The sequence below is a fragment of the Aquarana catesbeiana genome, linkage group LG01 (genome assembly GCF_042186555.1).
Source record: "Aquarana catesbeiana isolate 2022-GZ linkage group LG01, ASM4218655v1, whole genome shotgun sequence".
Classification (NCBI taxonomy): domain Eukaryota; kingdom Metazoa; phylum Chordata; class Amphibia; order Anura; family Ranidae; genus Aquarana; species Aquarana catesbeiana.
Window position 1 is genome coordinate 752,296,369 of NC_133324.1, and position 12,950 is coordinate 752,309,318.

General features: G+C 40.4%; 1 protein-coding gene and 1 long non-coding RNA gene across 10 annotated transcripts in view; both read left to right on the forward strand.

Moving 5' to 3' along the window:
* RAPGEF2 (Rap guanine nucleotide exchange factor 2) overlaps positions 1-12,950 on the forward strand; it is a 396,941-nt gene that overhangs the window by 14,430 nt on the left and 369,561 nt on the right. The window lies entirely within an intron of this gene.
* LOC141122123 (uncharacterized) lies at positions 4,315-8,301 on the forward strand. Its single transcript, XR_012240622.1, has 2 exons — positions 4,315-4,535; positions 4,570-8,301. It is a non-coding gene; the product is annotated as an uncharacterized lncRNA (long non-coding RNA).

Sequence of the window (12,950 nt, forward strand, 5' to 3'; positions counted from 1 at the left end):
TAAATAAGGCATCCAGACGGTACCAGCTTTCCTTGTATCCATAGCTGGCATCTTATCCATACTACGACCACATGCCTTCTAAACTATTGTTTTGATGTAAGAAATAAAATGCTTGTTGCTTACAGCCCTCTTCTAGAAAGAAAAACTGCCTGCATTTATTGGGAAATAGTTTATTTTGAATGGAATCCTATCAAACAGTAGCTTATTTCACTATTTCTTTGTTTTGCCTGAAGCTGGTTGCTCTGATCCCCCAGGGAAAGGGAACACTGTTGCTTGCCAGTGATTCATAGATTTCTCTGGAGTACGGCTGAAAGGAAAAGTACTGCTTGGATTTAACATGAAAGGAAAAATACAAATGTTTCCAAAATGTACTAAGTGGGCATGGTCACATGTAATATGTGAAGGATGCATGAATTTGCATTTGCTGGTGAGAGGAACAGGATGGGGTTAGCACACAATTACCTGATCTGTGCAAATCCTTATTAAACAGGCTTATAGTGTTGTGCTGGCAAGCTACTGGTGATGTGGAGTGTTTCTTGTTATCTCTAGTGGTGTGTAGCAAGGACCTATCTGTCCTACTGATCTCTCCTTTTCAAAAGATGTGCCCTGTATTTTATCTGTTTGCTACAAGGGTTTGTCATATCACCCTGAGATATGCTTCTTGCGTATTTATCTGCTTTATGTTGAAAGGTCCATGTACATTGTTGCAATTTAATACTCATGTTGCAATGCACTTAAAAACCCATTCCCAGTACATTTAAAAAAATATATGTCAACTTTTTTTCTGCATTTTGGTGCATTTGGTGGTCTATAGATGGTCAATGGCGATGCATAAAAACGCATTACATGTATTTTTAATGCATTGGCAACAGGTAATAAAAAGCTTTGTGGTCAGTGGCTGTTAACCTGATCCATCAAAACTGCATTGAAAACACTCAACATGAATCAACAGGCATGTCTGTGCATAAAGAGAACACACATTGATGTAGGATAGTGCACTTGCCTAACACTACAAAAAATGGACCTGTACACATGTGTATAGATCTAAATGGGACCTAAAGGGTGCAAGGAAACAAATTAAGTAAATTGGTGAATTGATAGATGCTATCCGGCATACATAAATGTTAAGAAAAAAAAAATGGCCAGCAAGTTTAGAGGAAGCCTCCTATGTGCTTCTAAGTGGCTCGGCATCAAGATGCTTTTTCCTGTTCTGTCGGATTTTCTCGTCGCTTTTTAGAGCGATCATCAGAACTCGCAGTGGGTGGGATTATTACCTGCCCTGTACTTTTATAGTCTCAGTAATAGATGTTCCAGACAACACATGATAACTGGCAACAAGGTCATTTTAGGTAAGGGGGGGGGGGGGTGACCTGCTGTGCTATGGCTAGATAAAAAGCGGATGTCCTGGCAGTGTTCTTTGTAATGCACTTTAATGTTTTAGTTTTCATTGGACTGTACCTTAAGGCCTCAGGCACACTAGATGTTATAAAAAAAAAAGCCTGAAGAAAGCTGTAGCTGTAGAATGAGTTTCTCAGCGTTTTTGCAGTAGCGTTTTGGGATGTGAATGGAGCCTAATAGCTGAGAGGTTAGCCAATGACGGTATGGATCAGGAGAAGGTGTTTGTTGAATGATGGAAGTTGTTCAAATAGGAAACTAAAGTGGGCTCAAGATAGCTGTTACAGCTTCTGAAACATGCTTAAAGGGTAACTCCACTTTCGTGAAAAAATAATTAGCAATAATATAGCATATACAATTGTGACATAAGTCCTATTATAATTGATATTAAGAATGACATTTCCTTTTCAATGTGCAGCACTGTAATTTGCTGTAAAATGCAATGCATTTTACATTCCTTGTAACAGCAATAAAACTTTTTTTTAAAAGAAACAATGTAAAAAAAAAAAATTAAAGCTCCCCCGTCCTCCTGTGTTCGCTCAGAAAGACAAACGCATACTGTGGTCCCGCATGCATATTTAAACAGTAGGGCTGCAACTAACGATTATTTTCATAATCCATTAGTTGGACGATTATTGTTTCGATTATTCGATTAATCGGTTAATAACCTTAAAAAAAAAAGTGTGGTGTATAATTTAGTTAATATGTAAAGTTTTAAAAAAAGGCAATTTATTCTTAAATATCTCTATGCAGTGATAAATATAAATAACCAACTATATGGTTAGGGAGCAAAATATTGAATCGACTCTGAGAATAACAGACAGAAGAGATATACTGTATATACTATTAGAGGAGAGATATACTGTATATACTATTAGAGGTGAGATATACTGTATATACTATTAGAGGTGAGATATACTGTATATACTATTAGAAGGGATATACTGTATATACTATTAGAAGAGATATACTGTATATATTAGAGGAGATATACTGTACATACTATTAGAGGAGAGATATACTGTATATACTATTGGAAGATATATACTGTATATACTATTAGAGGAGATATACTGCTAAATCTGGTAAATATCAGACTCAGGGATCACATTTAAAAAAAACAAAAAAACAAAGTCTTCCTTCAAAAAACAATTTCATTTTAAAGTGGAGTTCCACCCACTTTTACAACTCTTCAGCATCCCTCACTAAACTGTGCACTGTAAACGAATTGGATATTTTAAAAAACATTTACTCAGCACCTACTGTATATCTGCTGCATTCATTTTTCACTTCCTCCTCCCTGGCCGTTGCCCATCGCATCATTTCCGGTTTGCAATGCCTTTTGGAAAGGGGCGGCAACTTCCACTGACACTGCCGTTGCTATGGAAGCCTGACCTGAAACCTATTACACTGCTTGTGCGGCACTGAGCATGTGCGAGATCTGCAAGGATGAGATCCAGGAAGAAATACAGTCTGGCTTCAGATGCCCACACTTAAGATGGCCACGGCCTGCTGTAAGTTTATAAAATAACAAACTACTGCTAGTGACTAACAAAACAGACCTTAGTTTACAGACTAACTTTACTAGAATACATTAAGCTTGTGTATTATAGGGGTATTTTTATTTAAAAAGTATAATTTCGGCCGGAACACCACTTTAAGAACGTTCGTTTGATTTTCTAATCGTTAGTGGGGTCAAATCGACATTCATTTTCAACCACGGAAAATTTGGAAATAGAAAACTTCTTGGTCAAAGGAATTTTCAGACAGTGTATGTAGTTTTCGTTTAGAAATTACATTCATTTTAAAAACAGAATGTTAAAAACAAGTCTTTCATTCAGCGAACGTACAAAGATTTTTCGTATGAATATTCTCGTCTGAAAATAGATCCGTGTGGCCAGCATAAGGTTCGGTATACACCTATGCAGTTTGCTTTTGATCTATTTCTACAGTGCTTTGTGCTGTGCATTATGATTTTTGCGCACGTGATTTTGCGGCGATTTGCGGTTTTGCATTTTTTTTGGCCAATTTGTTGGGCAAAAACACAAATTGCAGCAAAAACGCATTACATGCTTTTCTGCAGCTTCTCCATTGAAGTATATTGAACCAAAAAAAGCACCGTTTTGCGTTAAAAAAAGCACCTGACCCTTTCCAAATACAAAGCATAGATGTGAACGTGTCCCATAGGAAACCATGTAAATCAACTGTGGTGCATTTCTGCAAAAAGCACCAAAAAACACATAGATGTGAACCAGGTCTAAGACGTTTAGTAACATAATGGGGTAAAAAAAACTAAAATTAGCCCTTTATAGTAGAAAAAAAAGCAGATAATCACTACTGTAAGGGGTTAATTTTTTTACTGTAGAACTGTGAAAGTAATATTTACAGTAGCGATTCTTTGCTCTTTTTGTACTATAAAAGGGGTAATTTTTGTTTTTTAATCCCATTATATTGCTTGGTGATTAATCGATTCATTTCATAATCGATTAGTTGCCGATTAATCGATTAGTTGTTTCAGCCCTAATAAACAGCGATCGCACCACAGGTGAGGTATTGCTGCCAACGTCAGAGCAAGGGCAGTAATTCCAACACCAGACTTCTCTTTACCTCCAAACTGGTAAGCTGTAAGTGTTAGTGTCTCCCATGAGCGTGCACAATTTTCAAGTGTGACATGTTGGGTATCTATTTCAAAAATTGGTTATTATATTGTTTGTGTGCATTAACAAATATGTGTTCACGGCTTGAAGGTGTTATACAGGGGTGATGCATGCAGCTGCACGCATCACCCCGTACCATTTTTGAGAGCCAGCGGTTGGCTTTTTAGTGATGATAAACGATGCCGCTCGGCTGTTATCCTAAGGAGCGGAACATCCCCCCCCCCCCCCCCCCCTTCCGCCGCTCTCCCGTCCCACCGGGGAGGCCCAAGCAACCAGCCGACACGTCTGCCCCGGCTGGCCGAAGACCCAAATGAAGCCAGAATCGGGTCTCCTATCTAGTAACCAGGAAGTGATATCATGACATCCCTTCCAGTTTACTAGGCTGCCAATGGCGCAGATTTTTAAAAATTCCTAGTATTCCAAAAGGAGGAAAATGGAGGGATTTGGGGTCTTAGGCCCCTTTCACGCGATCGGACCGTTCAGGTCCGCCTGTCAGTTTTGACGGCGGACCGTTCAGGTCCGCCTGTCAGTTTTGACGGCGGACCTGAACGGGAACTCCATGTTAGCCTATGGAGCGACGGATATCAGCGGAGACATGTCCGCTGACATCCGACTCCGTCCGATCCGAAAAACGCAGACAGATGGCCCTACGTCTGGATCCGTTGCTGGCGGATCGGATGAGATCTGATGAAAACGGACATGCTGTCCGTTTTCATCCGATCCCTCCATAGGCAGCAGCGGCGCCTGACAAGCCCCTCCCCGCTCATTGAGCAGAGAGGGACCTGTCATCCGCCGGCACAGCGGAGATCAACGGAGAGATCTCCCGCTAAGCCGGCGGATTGAGGCGGGCTCCGTGGAAGCGGAGTCCGCCTCGTGTGAATGAGGGCTTATAGACCCCAGATTCCTCCATAAAGAGTATCTGTCACTGACTATTGCTGTCACAAGGGATGTTTACATTCCTTGTGACAGCAATAAAAATAATCCAAATTTTTTTTTTTTTTTTTTAAACGGTATAAAAAAAAAAAGTAAAGCGCCCCATCCCTCCGTGCTCATGCGCAGAAGCGAACGCATACATAAGTCGCGCACACAAATGTAAACGGTGTTCAAACCACACGTGAGGTATCACCGCGATCGTTAGAGCGAGAGCAATAATTCCAGCACAGGAACTCCTCTGTAACTCTAAACTGCCAACCAGTAGAAATTTTTAAAGCGTTGCCTATGGAGATTTTACCATACCATAATTTGTCGCTATTCCACGAGTGTGTGCAATTTCAAAGCATGACATGTTTGGTATCTATTTACTCACCATAACATCATCATCTTTCACATTATACAAAAAAATGGGGCTAACTTTACTGTTTTGTGGTGTTTTTTTTTTTTTCATTCATGAAAGTGTATTTTTTCCCCATAAATTGTGTTTGAAAGATCGCTGCGCAAATACCGCGTGACATAAAAAATTTGCAACTATCGCCATTTTATTCTCTAGGGTCTCTGCTGAAAAAATATATATAATGTTTGGGGGTTCTAAGTAATTTTCTAGCAAAATATATGGATTTTATCTTTTAAGCAACAAATGTCAGAAATAGGCTTAGGCACGAAAGGGTTTTCTTTTTGTAACCGCTGCATAAATACCTTGTGACATAAAAAATTGCAAAACCCACCATTTTATTCTCTAGGGTCTCTGCTGAAAAAAAATCATATGTTTATGGAGTTCTAAGTCATTTTCTAGCAAAAAATACAGATTTTTACTTGTAAGGGAAAAGTTGTAATAGTTGTAATTTACAAGTTAATATTTTGTTTTTATTTAGCAGTTTGTTCACGGTGTTGGGTTGCAGGTTTAGTAGGCATGATAACATTCAACTCAAGCACAATAAAAAGAAAATAAATATTTCTTTTGTTTTGAGTTAGTTATTGCTTAATGTTTAGGAGTCACTGACAGGTGTGGGTGAACAGGGATATAATGAGTAAGAAATGTATCAATTGGCTATGGCAGGTATTACAAAGATACTATTGTGTGGACAAAATATATTGTAATTTCTTTTGTTCTTTGTATCCTTCTTGGAAATACAAAATATCCTTGTGTGTGTGCGTGTGTGTGTGTATATCTCATTTTCAGAGTTTTCTAATTGCCTTTTAGAATCCAGAATCCTAAAGCATTACAAAAGATCTGTTGCACGTGACTGGATGTAATCCTGTTAATCTTCATGTGTAAACCTCTTTGTGCTCTGTGTAGCTGCAGCTTGGGCTACATACACATCCACAGGGCTGCATCTTTTCCTTTAATTGCTTTTGCCATGATCATGATCTGCTGCTTTATACAAGTCTTTCTGTGTTTGTTATTTTGTCGGTTTGTATATGATCACATCACGTTCTTCATATGGTCCAAGCTATATATTATAGATCCTCCCTTTCGCATTGTTATTGAATCTACTTACCCCTTGCATAGTTGTTGGTAAGTAGATTAATTGTACAATAAGATTAATATGGGTTGAGCCTTGTGAAACTGGTCATGGATTTTTGAAAAAAATAAAGCATTATTCATCAGGAATATGTTACAGCAAGTTATGCATTTAATAATTGCTTTGTATCATCCTTAGTATTTGCATTATTTTCTAAATGACTAAAAATGCAGATTAGTTTTATAAAAGTGGGCAGTTCTGATGACTGTTTAAGTATATATGTGTTACAAATTTATTACAGAATGTAGCTTTGATCTTACATCAAATAAGCGGTTTTATAAGTTCAATACAGTTGAATGTGTTTAACAGGGAGAGCTGTTCTATATGATTTCTCATCCAGTCTCTAATCTTTTTATTTATGATGTGCATTTGTCATGGTTTATACATTTCTTTCTTCCCTTTTCTGGTGACTTTTGCTCATCAATTTTCTATTGTCTTGGAACTTGGTAAATATTTTCTCATTACTCTGTATAATACCGGCCATAGATGGTGTGATTTTCTTTTGCAGGAAAGAAAATCGCTTGATTTCCCCACAAACAGCTATTGTGTTCTCCCTGCGGGGGGGAGCCATCCCTGCCTCGGAGAACACACAGTGATTATGGCCAGTGGCTAAAATCGCATAAAAAATCTGACAGGCTGGTTGTACCATGTTGATCGATCGATCCCTGCTGAACCGTCTATGGCCGGCTTAGGATCAGTTAAGATGGGGGATGTGCTCACCATTACCTCAATGATTGTAGGCTAAAATGTAACCTTTAGAATCACCATTAAAATGTGGTGCCTCACTTATCACACGTTTTAAACTTTCTTGTATGCATCCCTGACAAAGCTCTTAGCCATAGAGTGAAACCTTTTGGATTTTTTAAGGCCAGTACTGGGAATATCTAACATTTTTAGACTAGGGGCTCCTGTGGTCACTGAGAGGTTTCTAGGCACAGAGTGCTGTGACTCTGGAGCTGGACCAGGTGGTGTGTTTGGAGAATAGCTAGGCCTTACAGTAGGCACTGGATTCCTAGAATAGAGCTCCAAGCATTCAGAGGATAGGGGCATTGTATATGTGCCCCTTTGCGTGTCTGCAATATATACTGGTCCTCAGCTTGGAGATATATCAGTTATCTTGACCATGTAAGAGGGCCTTATGTCATATTCACTGGTGCTTTCCTTATTAATGAGTACACCTATTCTAGATCGATCTATCTATCATTTTAATGATGATAATAAAGGTCACGTTTTAGCCTATTGGCATTGATATGTGGGTGAGCTTTTTATTTATTTATTTTTTTACATTGGGTATGTATTCCTTCACTTCCTGTGTTGCAGACATAGTAGGAAGTAAGACAAAAACTTGCCCAAGTGAAGGAAGTTGTCACGGGAGGTATTCCTTTTGGAAGATTCCCCCTATATTACTGTCCTGGTGTCAACTCCACAATTTGAATTCCCCTCACTTACAAGTTACAGTGTTCACCAGGACAAAAATGTGAGTCTTCCAATGCGGCAAACAGGTGGCAATAAAACATACAGAGGTTCTAATCCATAAAATCCCTAACAACACTTGCAAAAAAAAAAAAAAAAACACTTCAGCCCCGGAAGATTTGACTGCTCAATGACCAGGCCATTTTTTGTGATACGGCATTGCATCACTTTAACTGACAATTGCATGGTCGTGCGGCGCTGTACCTTAACTAAATTGACGTCCTTTTTTTCCCACAAATAGAGCTTTCTTTTGGTGGTATTTGATCGCCTCTGCACTTCTTTTGTTTATAGCGCAAAAAAAAAAAAAAAAACAACAATTTTGAAAAAAACCCTATCTTTTACTTTTTGCTATAATAAATATCCCACATTTTTTATCAAAATCACAAATTTTTTCCTCAGTTTAGGCCGATATGTATTCTTCATATTTTTGGTAAAAAATCGCAATAAGCGCATATTGATTGGTTTGAGCAAAAGCTATAGCGTCTACAAAATAGGGGATAGATTTATGGCATTTTTATGTATTTATTTTTTCTCTAGTAATGGCGGCGATCTATGATTTTTACCGGGACTGCGATATTGCAGCGGACAAATTGGACACTTGTGACACATTTTTGGGACCATTGACAATTATACAGCGATTGGTGCTATAAAAATGCACGGATTACTGTATAAATGCCACTGTCAAAGATGGGGTTAACACTAGGGGGCAATCAAGGGGCTAACTGTGTTCCCTAGGTGTGTTCTAACTGTGGGGGGATAGGACTGTCTAGGAGGATAGAGAGATCGGTGTTTATACTTAGATCTGTGTGTTTACACACACACATCCCGGTTCTCGCTCTGTCACAAGCAGTTGCGGGAGACCGGCAGCCATCGCGCCCGCTGGGCACTCGCATCGGCTCCGGGCACACGCTGCAGGCCCCTAGTGTCTAAAAGGCAAAGTGATATAAGGTAACGTCGTTTCGCCCAGTCGTGTCATTCTGCCTCTTTAAAACTGAGGTGGCTGGTCGGCAAGAGGTTAAGTACACTTTTAGGGCTCGTTCAGAATATGCGGAAAAACACAGACTACCTGTGTTTTTCCAGACTGGATGAATGCAGATTGTCTATGTGCCCTGTTCACACCACATCGCTGGTGTGATGTGATGTGCAGTGTGGCACTGCATGTCAATGCATAGCAGCGCAATGTACCTGTGAACCTAGCCTAACCTAGTGATCACTTCATATTCATTTTGCACCTACTGTAGCTCAAACAGTAATCTTACTTTTGCACAGCATTTATTCAAATATTAAATGGTGCTCTTGTTTCACTATTATTAAAGTGATTGATTGTAAGTGATATATGGTGAGGGAAAAAGTATTTGATCCCCTGCTGATTTTGTATGTTTGCCCACTGACAAAGAATTGGCCAGTCTATAATTTTAATGGTAGGTATATTTTAACAGTGAGAGACAGATTAACATCAAAAATATCCAAAAAAAACGCATTTCAAAAAAGTTATAAATTGATTTGAATTTTAATGAGTGAAATAAGTATTTGATCCCCTATCAATCAGCAAGATTTCTGGCTCCCAGATGTCTTCTATACAGGTAACGAGCTGAAATTAGGGCTGGCCATACACTATACAATTTCCTTTTATCCTTATGATGGCATACAAATTGAAAGGGTTTAGGTTTAACCTCATATTATATGGTTTTGGTAAATCTAAAGGAAAGTTGAACTAGAAAATTGTATAGTGTATGGCCAGCCTAAGCTCACTCTCTTTAAAGGGAGTGCTCCTAATCTCAACTTGTTACAGATTGCCGACCAGCCACCTTAGTTTTAAAGAGGCAGAATGACATGACTGGGCGAAACGACGTTACCTTATGTCACTTCGCCTTTTAGACACTAGGGGCCTGCAGCGTGTGCCCGGAGCCGATGCGAGTGCCCAGCGGGCGCGATGGCTGCCGGTCTCCCGCAACTGCTTGTGACAGAGCGAGAACCGGGATGTGTGTGTGTAAACACACAGATCTAAGTATGAACACCGATCTCTCTCTCCTCCTAGACAGTCCTATCCCCCCACAGTTAGAACACACCTAGGGAACACAGTTAGCCCCTTGATTGCCCCCTAGTGTTAACCCCATCTTTGACAGTGGCATTTATACAGTAATCCGTGCATTTTTATAGCACCAATCGCTGTATAATTGTCAATGGTCCCAAAAATGTGTCACAAGTGTCCAATTTGTCCGCTGCAATATCGCAGTCCCGGTAAAAATCATAGATCGCCGCCATTACTAGAGAAAAAATAAATACATAAAAATGCCATAAATCTATCCCCTATTTTGTAGACACTATAGCTTTTGCTCAAACCAATCAATATGCGCTTATTGCGATTTTGTATAAAAGACACCTGTCCACAGGAGCAATCAGTCAATCAGATTCCAATCTCTCTACCATGGCCAAGACAAAAGAGCTGTCCAACGATGTGAGGGACAGGACTGTAGAACTTCACAAAGCTGGAATGGGCTACAAGACCATTGTCAAGCATTGATGGAAGAAACACAAAATAACTCAATCTCCCTTGGTCTGGGGCTCCATGCAAGATCTCACCTCGTGGAGTTTCAATGATCATGAGAACGGTGAGGAATCAGCCCAGAACTACACGGGAGAATCTTGTCAATGATCTCAAGGCAGCTGGGACCATAGTCACCAAGAAAACAATGGGTAACACACTATGCCGTGAAGGACTGAAATCCTGCAGCGCCTACAAGGTCCCCCTGCTCAAGAAAGCACATGTACAGGCCCATCTGAAGTTTGCTAATGAGCATCTGAATGATTCAGAGGAGAACTGGGTGAAAGTGGTGTGGTCAGATGAGACCAAAATCAAGCTCTTTAGCATCAACTCAAGTCCCTGTGTTTGGAGGAGGAATGCTGCCTATGACCCCAAGAACACCATCCCCACCGTCAAACATGGCGGTGGAAACATTATGCTTTGGGGGTGTCTTTCTGCTAAGGAGACAGGACAACTTCACCGCATCAAAGGGACGATGAACCGGCCATGCATCTTAAAATCTTGGGTGAGAACCTCCTTCCCTCAACCAGGGCATTGAAAATGGGTTTGTGGATGGGTATTCCAACATGACAATGACCTAAAACACATGACCAAGGCAACAAAGGAGTGGCTCAAGAAGAAGCGCATTAAGGTCTTGGAGTGGCCTAGCCAGTCTTCAGACCTTAATCCCATCGAAAATATGTGGATGGAACTGAAGGTTCGAGTTACCAAACGTCAGCCTCGAAACCTTAATGACTTGGAGATGATCTGCAAAGAGGAGTGGGATAAAATCCCTCCTGGGATGTGTGCAAACCTGGAGGCCAACTACAAGAAACATCTGACCTCTGTGATTGCCAACAAGGGTTTTGCCACCAAGTACTAAGTCATGTTTTGGGAAGGGGTCAAATACTTACTTCACTCATTAACATGCAAATCAATTTATAACTTTTTTGAAATGTGTTTTTCTGAAATTTCTTTTGCTATTCTGTCTCTCACTGTTAAAATAAACCTACCATTAAAATGATAGACTGATCATTTTTGTCAGTGGGCAAACGTACAAAATCAGCAGGGGATTAAATATTTTTTTCCCCTGTGTTTAGGAATGGGAACAGGGAAACAGGTATCTGAAAGTTTTTTACCTCAATGCAGAATGCATTGAAAAAAACAAAAACCTTTTAAACTACTTTTATTAGAATTTCAGCCTCATTTTTTTTTTTTTTTCCCCTGTGAATTTTTGGATAGAAAAGGAAGTGGTTTTGCAACCCTGAGATGTGAAATGCTAGTCACATGATCTGGTTGTAAATGATCATTTTGGCCAGATGATCCCTTTCGTTCCCCCATGTGAAAACAATGCTCCCCTCCACCTAAACTGAAATGTTCTACCAAGCAGAATATTCCTTTTCATAGAATGCTGCACAGTGACATTTGCTGTCAGTTTTATCCAGCTGCTTGACCATCCACTCTGCTGTGTTTTTATAGGCAGGTTTCTTTGCTTCCTGTGTTCTGTGTTCTGAGAGATTCCCCTCACTTGTCCCAGTGGCACCCAAAGTACAGACGGTCCCCTATTTACGAACAACTCCTACTTACAAACAGAGGGAGACAACAGGAAGTGAGGAAATCTACCCCTAGGAAGGGAAATTCACTCCTGTAATGCCTCGTACACACGGGCGGACTTTTCGACCGGACTGGTCCGACAGACTTTCCAGCATACTTTCGACGGACTTTTGACGGACTTTCTAACGAATGGACTTGCCTACACACGATCACACCAAAGTCCGACGGATTCGTATGTGATGACGTACACCAGACTAAAATAAGGAAGTTGATATCCAGTAGCCAATAGCTGCCCTAGCGTCCTTTTTTATCCGTCGGACTAGCATACAGACGAGCGGATTTCTGGGTCCGGCGGAGTTACGACGTAAAGATTTGAAGCAAGTTCCAAATCTAAAGTCCGTCAGATTTGCGTCTGGAAAAGTCCGCTGAAGGTCCGGTGATGCCCACACACGATAGGATTGTACGCCGGCTTTGGTCCGTCGGACCAGTCTGGTCGAAAAGTCCGACTGTGTGTACGCGGCATAAGAGATATTATGAGAAAAAGGTACCTCCACTGAAGCTTTATCACCAATCCTTGTTTCCAAAACAACCCAACCCTGTGATTGGGACAGAAAGTGAGGTGAAATCTTCTGAACAGGGCCACAGACAGCAAAACAAACGTTACAGGGGTGCTAACCCTTCCCTATGCTATCCAAAAAGCTTAAAAATATCCCATTTAATAATGTACCTGTTCCGACTTACAGATTCAACTTAAGAACAAACCTACAGAGACCCTATCTTGTTTGTAACCTGGGGACCGCCTGTATTGCTGTGCACTGAGCTGCTTTTTTTTTTCTGGACTGTCTACTAGGGGCCTGCAACCAAAAGATCAGTACACAGCAGTGTCAT